Genomic DNA, 12542 nt, shown 5'->3' on the forward strand with positions numbered 1-12542 from the left:
TATGTAATTATCCTAAAACGTCCAACCAAGAAACAAAGAAGCTTCTAGCATACAAAGGAACAAGTTTTACAATTGAAGGTCTCTATTATTATCTATCTATTCCGACTATAACTAAAAGCCATAAATAATCACCTATTAACAACTGTGTAAAAAATAATTTAATTATTACCAACATTGGAGAACGCGAAATTGAAATACAGAATCATAGATATAGATATATAGAATCACTAATAATCTTTTGTAATTCATAATATTGAGGAAATAATAATTCACCCCGTAGTACCTATGAGCGTTTAGCTAATTAATGGTCAGTGAATCAACCAGGTTCATAGCTACCGCGTTATAATTTGATACAATTAAACATTTATGTTATAGGTATGGATTTATAATGGGCAAAAGGGTTCACCTCTCGGAGCACCGCTCAATGGTTCGCTCACTAAAAGAACCGGTTCAGTTGAACAACTCATCACCTCACTTATATTTTTATAACCGGGAGAGAAGTGCGAATTTTAAAACTAAAATCGTATTATCAGATTAAATGAATATTACAAAACATTAAAAAAAAAAAAAAAAAAAAAAAAGAAAAAAAAGAAAAAAAAAGAAACGCAACTTCAACTTTAAACTAAAACATCCATTACTAACAAAATTCAACTTTTTATAAAAAGAACATAGTTATAATTTTAGACTAATCCAAATTACAATTAACAGTAGTATCCTTACTTCTGTTAATTATAATTGTTATTTCTTTTCTAAAAGAGGAATGAGGGATTTAGTTTTCGTTTTGTATGTGAAGTATCCTTGTGGGTTCAGTTGCTACATCAAATATCTGAAACATTTATTGTATGTTATTTTGTTGATCTTATTGCATTTTATTTTGTTCTATCCATATCGGGAATATACGGTACATATGCTACGGCAAGGCACACTTAGTGAACTGAAGTGAAGGGCCATTCAGTGTGAACCACCGAAACCACCGCTCCATAACAACAACTGACTGAACCAAGATCGAGAAGTAAAGGAGTGTTTCGCGAGTGAGCGACATACAAGATCCATATTTCCCAATCATTTCTGCTCCCGGAAAACCATGGCTGCCAAAGAACCATGACTCAATATATACAGAGATGAGCCATGACTCACTTGCTCATCCACAAGAGCCATTCAAAAGATCCAGCTTGTCCGCGAGCGATACTAAGTGTTAAATAACTTCGTTATAGGTGTTGGATATGTTCAATAGAATGGTGAACCAATAGTTTATTGATTTAGCTGCTGCTTTATTGATTTCAGTTGTGTAATGTGAAATAATATTTTAAATAAATGTAGAACTATGGAGAACGTCTAGCGTTACGATTGTTGGGAATTAATTCAATGCTAAACCACATATTATGAGGATGTAAAGGTTATTCGGTCAACCATGAGTATTATTGTGATGTAACTTCGATCATGATTAGTTGCCTATGTTTGTGGAATTGTGGCTTTAACATTTCGCAAGTATTTCATTTCTTTTAATTGCCTTAGAAACAAAACATTTTAGGCTCTTGGCGAATTTATGAAGAAATTAAACTAGTATTACACAGAATTTTCCTAATATTTTTGTTACTTCTTAATTTTATTTTAATCCTTAAAATCATAACGACACTGCAAAGTGAGATTCAACTCTATACACTTCACTGAACCAGGTCTCGTGCATTTAGAAATAGTGTTACTTCCAGACATATTTCTGGCGAGTTATGCCCCACGAGTTGGCCTACCCTCGTCTCCTGGTGCTAAAATAAATTAAATTTCGGTTGGCTTGTGTAGGGTACGTCATTTAGCAAATAGTGTCCAAGTGCAGCCTCCTCTGTATAAAATTTTCTGGAAGAAACTCTGCTTAGAAACAGTTATCTCTTACTCACGTAGACATTGTTCCTTCTTGGTTACAGGTATATGGTTAGTGTACCGCTTTCGTCGCCGGAGAACTAGGTTCGATCCCATGTAGTAGCTGATGTTAGCTTTCATATTAAGAAGCAGTAGATCCATGTCTCGTATAGCCTCAATACTGAAAGAGACATTAAATTTCAATCGATGAAACAAAATCACACTACCTTTTAATTTTATTTTCGAGCGACAAGTAGAAATGAGGAATAAAGATAATATGACGCATATTTGATTGGTTGAATTAGAGTTTAGGTTTTCTCCCATCCTGAGGCTATATGAGACGTGGACCCACAGTTTAGGGTGGAATCTGAACCATCGTAATGTGTTCAAATTTCAATAATCTCCTACCGGGAATCAAATCTTGATTCATGTACACCAAAGCGCGCATACTAGTCACTGGACCAATGGAGAGGAAATACGGCGAATAGAATTAAAATCGAGACATATGCGGACTGAGACATTTCATGATCTGTACAATCGCCAGGAAAAATGCATGCTCACTCCCTAAATGCTCGTTCGTCAATAGCTTTGAAACGGAGCGATCAACACACTGCTCTTCACATAGATAACACTTTAATTGTATATTTTATTGTATTCTACTTGCATATGAGGCGAGCTTTAAATTTTCTGCCTTTTGGCAAAATATTAGCGTTCAGACTTCTAGGAAAGAGGACCAGGGTCCAATTATCAGTGCATGTACAAGTTAACTGTTGGTTAATGTCCCAACCTACAGAATATTGGTCTTTAATCCAGGCATATTATTATTATTATTATTATTATTATTATTATTATTATTATTATTATTATTATTATTATTATTATTATTATTATTATTACAATGCGTTTTATTAGGTTACTTTTCTGTTTTGTTACAATCTAATCTTGTTTCTACTTTTTGCCGTTTCCACATTCAATCACTTCTTGTAGTCTATCGTAGGTTCTCAATGTGAAACGTAATTCACGAAGATCTCCTGGATCTGGGGAACTCCAAGAACTCCAGAGCATTTTTAGTATTAGAAACAGTGTTGGTTCCTGGTGAAGATAAGGTTAGTTTCGCGCATTTTCATACTAACAAGGCTGGGTATCCTGGTGTAATACACCGATTGTGATAAGATTGCACAGACATAGAGAACATCGAAAAAGGAGCGATACGTATTTTTTAAATATCAGTCAACGAGCGCCTTGAAAGAGTCAAATAGGGGCATAATCTCATTTTGACCCCATTTTTATGTGGAATGTAGTGAGAACGAGAAGAGATATCGGTAAAGGTTAAATGTACAAAATACTTCCCATAGTCGACGCAAGGCATTGAGGTAGAACACACCCATGTGAAGAAAGCAGAACATCCGGAAATGGACCAATCATCTGTATAACAATGTCACTGTGTGCTACGGAAATGAGCGAAAAGAGTGGTAAGGAGCATTAAGAAAGAAGAAACAAAAACGGAAAATACGTGTTTTTGCTTTGCGTTCGTATGTCGCCCGTATACAAATGAGACGAAGATGGTAGAATACACTGAAGGACGCAAAAGCCGTTCGTATAGACAGCCGGCGAGACAGTACTGCGCAGTGGGTTGCATATATCGCGTAATGGGAACAACAATGAGATGGATGTCGGAAACGAACATGTGTGTAGGCAATAGTAACACAAAAACAAAAATGTTATTATTACTGTTATTTTGTAGGCGTATTTTCGTAGTGATGTGATGTTGATACTCATGCGTGGTACTTATATTTACGTGCTGTTTATCTTACGTATGTGGACCACCTGCTCTAACGTTCTATTGTGCTATGCATTTTTGTTCCCATTACGCGATATATGCAACTCACTGCACAGTACTGTCTCGCTGGCTGTCTGTACGAATGGCGTTTGCGTCTTCCTGAGTGTTCTACCATCTTCATGCATTGAGATGAATCTGCGTCTCTTGTATGCAGGCGGCGTATGCACACAAAGCAAAAACACGTATTTTCTGTTTTCGTTTCTTCTTTCTTCCTGCTCTTTACCTCCCTTTTCGCTCATTTCCGTAATACATCGCGACAGTGTTGTACACGTAATTGGTCCATTTCCGGATGTTGTGCTTTCTTCGCATGGGTGTGTTCTACCTCAATCCCTTGCGTCGGTTATGGGTACTATTTCGTACATTTAACCTTTACCGATATCTCTTCTCGTTTTCACTATATTCCACATAATCTCATTTTGACCCCATTTTTATGCCCCTATTTGACCCTTTCAGTGCACTTGTTGGCCGATATAAAAAAAATACGTGTCGCTTCTTTTTCGATGATCTCTATGTCTGTGCAATCTTATCACAATCGGCGTGTTACACCGGGATACCCTGCCTTGTAAGTAGAGCTCTGAAATTTTGTGCAGATAAGTAAACTCTATGTCAATATTTTCACAAAACTTTTGTTCAACAATATTTTCACAAATATATTATATCCCAGTCCCTTATGCAAGCAAAAATGCTCTGGAGTTGGCATGTACAATGTTGCATCCAGGAGATCTTTGTAGCCACTATGAAACTACGATAGACTACAAAAACTGGTCAAATGTGTAAATAATAATAATAATAATAATAATAATAATAATAATAATAATAATAATAATAATAATAATAATAATAATAATAATAATAGTGATGGTAACAATGTTAAAAACAATGGTTTTATAAAATGATCAAAAAGGAGGATTAATTTTTGGTACGGTTAAAGGAATAAATGGGCCTGTTTTTTTTTTTCAACATCTTACGTTTAGGCTCCGAGCTTAAGGCATACGGTGATAATGACAATGAAGAAAATAGAGGGATGAAGAAATTGGGAAAACTCCGAGAAAACCCACACACACAATGTTTGTCCGCCACAAAACCCATTTGGTGCGAGTTAGGATCGAACCAGTAACCCCACGAACTAGAGATGAATTCTTTATCACTCAGCCACAGCATCCCCAACATAAAACTAAGACTGTACATGAAGACATTGTGCACGATGGTTTATAATGTACACTGAGAAAAAAAATCATGTGTGGCGTTCGTAAAATCGTATGTTACATTTGTAAATCCTGTAGTTTTTGAACAACGTATAACTGAAAACGCATGTTTTATAATACTGTATAAGTGTCCATCTATACGTATTTTTCGCATGAAACAATATGCGCGGTTAGGATCTCACATACAAATGAACGTATATAACATATAGCCGACGAAGGTAACATACATACATGTATGTAATAGTATAAGGAAGACTGTTAGACATCAGACATCCTGCAACGGCATGATGCAACATCTAAGAGCAGTGCCTATGTAGCATACAAATAACGTATGCTTCATACAGATTTCTGTATTAAGCAAGAGGATTCCGTATTTTTGTATTAATATACCGCTATCCGGAGAACGGATTTTTCTCAGTGTATTATAGCGAATCACTTGGAGCGCCCAATGCTCTTATGGCTTTACTCAAATTTCTTCTTTTTATCCTACAAAAAAAGTAAATTTTATAAAAGTATTATTTGTAGAGGTTTTGCATTACGGTTATTATCTTTATTGAAATTAGGTGTTTTCCCCTCAAAACATGAAACACTGATCTGATAGAGATTTAAGGAATAATATATCGATACGAAAGGAAAAGAAGAAGAAAAAACGTGAATAAAGTGAACAGGATCACTCTTGAATGAGCGATTGTAGCGTTCGTCAAGGGTGACTAAAGAAAGAGTTCAATAACTTTAGTTATGAAACACGAGTTGAACAACAGCGGAAACATCACCAGACCTCCTCCATGCAGCCGCTGGACCATGAAAATCTAAGTGACCAGCACGGATTCTGCATTCCCTCATGGTTACAGGTTTAGCATGCTCACCTGTGGGACGGGAAACCAAAATTTGATTCCCATTTGAAATGCGTATGGTTTGCATCCCACTTTTCAGCTGAAAATTAACGACTCGTTATATAGCCTTGATACCGAAAGGAACATTAAAATGAAATCTAACTGTTTTCTACATCTCTCTTATTAGAAAAGAGAAACATTAAGACACTTCACTAGTTTCCCATATTTTTGTGTGTTAAACCAGTATCATGCAGAATTTTATCACGGGATAAAGCTTCAAGCTCTGAAGTTTAGCTGTCTGTAAACATCTCTTAATATGATAAATGCTCATTTTTCCATAATATCTTGCCCAAGGGGGAATTAAAACATGCAACCCTTTTGCGTACGCCACTGTGTTAAACTATACATAAATCAAGGAATATTAATGTAATGATATTGACCACTTGCGCATCTTTGTATGTTATCCCATTGATTTATATGCAGAAATACTTTTCTCTTCTCTTGGTCTATTATCCCTTTGATTTATACAGGAAATCATCTTCTATTTTCTTTAATACAGGCCTACTGATCTTATTATTTGATTTTACTGATTTCTTCTTCAAACGGATTCAAAAGTCCGTTCCTTCATAAAAATTATTTTTTAATTATATAAATTTAATATTATTTAAATTGAATTCTGATTTCAACAAATTTTAATTTTCATGAAGTAAAGGATTTCTGAATCCGTTTGAAGAAGAAATCAATAATATCAAAGAATAAGATTCCAGTATATTTTAAAGAAAATATAGGAATATTTCCCCGTATAAATCAATAGGCTAAGAAATAATGATGGTGTCGGTACTCAATACCGTTAACTTGTGCAATAGAACTTTTAAATTGTTTACAGTTTAACGTTCCATTTTTAGCTTTGAAGCTAAGATATGGACTTAGCTTACAGGTTAGCATGAGATCCAAAGTTTATGGAATGGAGCACAGATTATCGAAGACCACAACCCTCCTAACATATCGTCGTGGAACTTCCTTATGTCTCCATAAGAAACCCGGGCTCAATTCGGTGCATGTTACCTCACGTGATTTGCATCCCACGCTAAAGTTAGAGCCTTTGCTCTGAAGGGAGACGGTTAACTCCAAATAACTAAGTCCGCATCTCACCATATTATAGGTTTCGTGCTTTTAAACATCGTATCTTTAATTTCTTTAAATATTAAACTTAGTTGTTAACTTGTTATTACTTAAAATCGTGGTAATATTTCGTTTTGTACTTGCCGTGGTTTGCTTTCGTATAACGAAATTCCCAAACGTAACTTAAGGATCTACGTCTCTCAAATATTTTGAGAAATAATGACTGGTGAATGAGGATCTTTTAAATTTCCAACTTTTGGCTTAACTTAAGAAAACCAAAATTCCCTTACCACAGAAACAAAACTTATTGTTGATTCTATTCTTCATCAAGACAATTATATCAAGGGTGCTGTTGTCGTGCTAGCATAGACGGGTAGTGTTCTTGCAGATCTCAACTTCGAATCCAGCGACAGACCATCCTGATCGAGGTTTTCCCGTGGATTTTCTTTACAAGCACTATTGAGATCGAGCCTTTAAATATAGATACTGTCCTACTTACAAATGTGTCATTCAACTCCTTAATTATACTTCCTGCGTATTTTACATGCGAGCAATATATCCATTCACTTTAGATACTCAAACTCATTGGAAATGCAAAGTTGGTGTTTCTAAAGTATGATGAGTTTTAAGATATGGACCCATGGGTGCCCACAACTGGATGAAAGAAGAAGCTTTTTCTCCCCATGGATTTTCTAAAAGGGTTCGGTTCTCCGAAGAACATACCAAACATATTAAGAGTATTTAATATATTTACTGTAATTAATGAAATTACCGTATATAATATGTGTAAATAATTGTTGTCAAGATGTGTGTATTCGTAACTTCGATTGTGTGTCCCTCTTCCCCCTTCCCGTTAAAAAAAAACTGCGATCGTTTCTGTGCACGTCTTGTAGTTATTTGCACTTTTACGTTTAATAGTAAAAAACTTCCAGTCTCCGTCGTCCATTTAAAGGAACACTTCCTTCCTGTTATTTCCTTGTACAGTATTCTAAACTTCAAAAGCATAACTCTGTAGGGGAAAAATTCCCCTAGTATATATATATATATATATATATATATATATATATATATATATATATATATATATATATCTGGTTCTTGCCTGTATTTTTTTAACACCAAAAAAATCGTTTCCGTTTTTCTCGGCTGGTGCCCTGTCCCTCGAGGTGGAGCTGCGGATGTTGGTGTGATGCCCGGCTGACCACCAGCAAGGAAAACAATAGCGTGTCGATCCGAACCAGTCGCTTTTCCCAGTGAACCATGCCTTGGCCTACCAGATACTGTGTTCACTGGAACTCCTCGCATTCTTCTGCTCTAAATAGACATTCAATTCCATTGTCAAATAATAACACCTATCTATAAATCAAAAAAGGATTGTTTTGAGGTTGCGTTTGGGTTGGAAGAACATGGAGATCTTATTTGTATTGTTTTAACTTCATTTTACTCGCAGTTTTTTTTTAAAGGTACAGTTAGAAAAAAAAGTAACTCTGAATGTTCGCTAATATTTTGTGCAAGTATACAAGGTTTTGATAATAACGTGAAAAGGAAATCCAAAATGTGCAATCTATATCTCGGATTTTTAATGCAGGAAGTTTCATGTTCATGGAACGTTGTGGATTATTTGGAAGTTAATACATTGCAAAACAGTAAAATGTGTTGGGTATAATGCTGTGAGAATCAGGAATAAACAATGGTTAGTGAAATGACTGGAAACGATTATTATTCAATAACTGTTTTCAGATGTGTCTGAAACTTTGTTCCATTGCATACTACATAATTAGGACGTGAATTGTGAATATGAGCATTTGTGGTTGAGATATGATTAATGAGTTTTTTTTGGTGTGTGTGTGTGTGTGTATGTGTATATATATATATATATATATATATATATATATATATATATATATATATATATATATATATATATATATATATATATATATATCCAATATTCTTCTAGAAACCAATATTTGAAATTGTAACGTGTTTTATTTTCCCTTTTATCGTAAGTCTGTAATGTCCAATGCCCCTTATCAACATTTATAATGTTTCGAATTTATACACTTTTGACAGCTACCGAAAGTAACATTTGTTTACTAGTATTGTCTGCACTAGAAAATATTTGGAACTTCTTGTAGTACATTTTCATTGAATTTTATTCTGGTCGATTCTCAGTAGCATTTTTGTTGCTTTGAGCGGGGAGTGTTATGATTATGATATTAAAAGATTATCTCTCAACACAGATTTATCTTTTTAAGGACTATCTAACGTAATTCGAGTAAATTTTACCTCAGAATCCGAACGATGCTTTGAAATCCGAGTGCTCAGCACGTTGTTCATGTGCGTTTGTATGTACTTTTCCGCAGCACTCAGGCCATCATGAAATGTGACTTATTCGCCTTTCAAGCAATCTCTTTCTTCCTCTAAATTCCACGTACATTATCGTATTTTCTTTATATGATAAATACCGTTATATATATATAAAAAAGAGTTTGGTTTACCAAAACTCCTTTACATATTTATCATGTTCGTCCAGAAGACAAAAAAAATTCGATAACTTATCACCAAATTTCGTCAAATGTGGAGGGTGAAAAGTTACGAATAGAATGCGTTTGTGGACGCGATATTCAAACTAAAAGTGGTAGAACTTAACCATTTCCAGTTTTAACGTTGATTACTATAGAGCAGAAACGGTAATAGATACGGTTTTGTACATTCGAATAAGCATTCTAAAAATATGTTACAGCTCCATCTTTTACTCAACTATAATAAACCCGGTTGTACCTGAAATTCAATATAGCTTCCGGTTTCAATATTAATCTACATAGAACGAAAACGATAACAAACGGCGAGAAGTGATTTTCGGGAATCAATTTAGCGTTAGCTAGAAGCGGTTTTCTGTAATCAATTAAGCGTCCCAAGAATATATTCCATCCCTATTCTAATCTCCCTACTAAAACTAGAAGTGATATACTACTCCTTTCGATTTCAATAATAATTGAGAAATATCACACCATAAAAGAAAGAAAAAAAAACTCCTTCACGTGGTGTAGATGTGACGCAGGTACTTGTTATATTTTCGATTTTAGTTAACGTTTGTATTCAGATATAATTAGTTGTTAATACAGTATTTTACCTTAAAATCCAATGTATTTATGTTACAATCACTTTGAAAATTCGAGTTCGGAACCAGGAACATATTAATCCAGCTCTTAATGTTTTAAGTGAAATTTGTCTTGGAACTTGAGCTGGGTTTTTGGGACGGATTCAGTTTGTGTTCCAGAGTATCATTGTATAAGTTGATACAAAGATTTGCAAAATCATTGATTTATAATAAATTAAATAGGTTCCGGTTCTTATCTTATTAGAATATATATAATTTAATCTTACTTCCCACATTCTATTGCTTTGTCTTTCTTATACGTTTTTGTACATGTTTTAAATGTCTGTGTAAACTGCGGGCAAGTCAAGACGTTTGGCAAGTCTGTGGGTTGCGGTTATAGTGCTTAGCATAGGAAGAGACTGTTTCCTAACGTCAACGTTCCAGTTGATAGTCGTTTTTAGTGTTATATGAAAAAACAAAGATCATGTCTGAATTTTTCAATCTAGGGGAGAAATAATAAAGTCTATACTAAAATGCTTGTGGATCTTTCTGTGAGTGAAATCCTTAATCTGCTGAAATGAATGATAATTGTAAGTATTCTCTTCAAAATCTCTTATTTAAATTATAGGAGTACTCAAAGTGCCGTCTTTATCTCGATTTTTAATAGAAAAGTTATTACATAGGTGGATGTGCACTTTTGCTGATTAAGAGAAAAAGAGTTAGAAATATCTAGAAATCAGAAACCAATTGTGTTATGTGTATCAGTATGTCATCATCTGTTTACGTTTCATGTGTTGTTATGGACCAAGTTGTTGAGAAGAAAGAAAAACAATTCTCGAATGTCTGTTTTCTTGTTTGGGATCACGTTTCGATTCCTTTCTTTCTTCTTTTACGTGAGTATTGTGTTGAATGCTTACTCAGCAAGAATGTACAGTTTTACTTTATGATCTTCTGTGCCTCCTTTATTTTGTCATGATACAATTAAGTTTATTTTTTTTAATGTATTTTTATATTCTGGATTGTAGTGTTATTATTTTCCTGATAACTTTAGTTTATCAGCAATCTAGTACCAAACTTTCACAATTCTCTTCATTAGTAGTATAGTAAAGAAGTGTATCTATGGCCTACATCATCACTGCACTTCACTTCTTAGATTTCTTGCCTGAGGTGGATGTTAATTCTTTCTTTCCACTCACGTGTGGTGAAACCTCTTGCAAGAAGCAGTTCTGTATTTTATGCGGCCTATATCAATTTAAATAGAACGTAATTGATAGGACCTCGTGAAGTAATCCCTAGAATTACTATTAATGATATTGTTTCCAATTCATATTATTATTTCAAGCACTGTAAGTGTAAGGTTTAGGAAATATACGTGTTATATCTACGTATCAATGCGTGTAAGAGAATATAAGCTTTGTAAAAGTTTGAAGTTCACAAATATGATATTTCAATCACAGAGCAAAATACTATGGGGCATACCTATTAATCTTCTACTTAGTCCATCAAGAACTTCATATAACAATCTGTGGGGGGAAACTAAACTTTTGGTTCCATGGGATATATTAATGATCTTAAAAATTCTGGTCCTTTTTTGATTGGTTGTTTGAAATTTCCTTTTTAGGTCCAACATTGAGTTTATATAATTTAAACTATATGTCCCTTCACCGAAAATATCTGGTCGTTCACATATCTCTCAATGTATGTGGGAAATCATGTGTTAGAGGGTATTGCTAGGCATAATTGTGTATATCAGCTTTGAGTGCACAAAACATGATAAAACGCAGAGTAATTTTTGCCAGCCTTTTCTGGAGTAACCCATTCACTTTTTACACATGCCTTCTGTCTTGATCCTTTCATCTTTGGTGTTTGTAGAATCACTGGAAATCTTACGTTAACTTTACAAGCATGGATATTTTTCTTTTTGCACTTTTTTTTTTCGAAGGTTTAGCGAAATTTTTCAGTATCGGGAAAGCCTTAATATTTCTACCCACAATTGATCACTCTTTGTGACTAATAAGATATTCTCATAGTCCTTTGCTGCCTTCAAAAACAAATCGCGTAATTCGATGTTGTATCACTGCGCGCACGAGTGTTTGCTGATTGGTGAAGAGAAAAGTTGTTCGTCTGCTTCCCATCTGTATTTCTGCTGCAGCAATTGCATATATATTCCTGCCACTGCGACGTGGGTTACTCGTTTCACTGTCACACGATCACCGTTATATGGGTCAAAATAGCCAATGTTATATACAGTCCTCTAAAAGCAATCAACTAAAAGATTGCTTTTAGCATTATTATTATTATTATTATTATTATTGTCTCCCGGACAAATACAAGAACAGACAGAGTAAATACGTATATAAGGAACTTTTAGATAGACCAAACTCTTTAAAATTTTGGCAGTGGGAGGTTAATTAATAGCATTGTACTGCATTATGCTAGCTTATAAAGCACTTTTTAGTTCTGCGTACATTAAAAAAAAGTTGGGAAACTCAAAGAATAATCTAAAATTTCGAATTTATGTAATTATGAGAAAATATTAATTTGTGAATGATATTGTTTGTGTTGTCGAAATAACCCCCCATTAC

The 12542-nt window shown here is 34.3% G+C and overlaps 1 protein-coding gene across 2 annotated transcripts in view; it reads left to right on the top strand.

Annotated features, from left to right (window-relative positions):
* Nucleotides 1-12542, top strand: part of ck (unconventional myosin-VIIa ck) — a 234346-nt gene that overhangs the window by 61052 nt on the left and 160752 nt on the right. The gene's annotated exons all lie outside the window — the stretch shown is intronic.

Source organism: Thermobia domestica, chromosome 8 (assembly GCF_964235325.1).
Source record: "Thermobia domestica chromosome 8, izTheDome1.hap1.1, whole genome shotgun sequence".
NCBI classification, from domain to species: Eukaryota; Metazoa; Arthropoda; class Insecta; order Zygentoma; family Lepismatidae; genus Thermobia; species Thermobia domestica.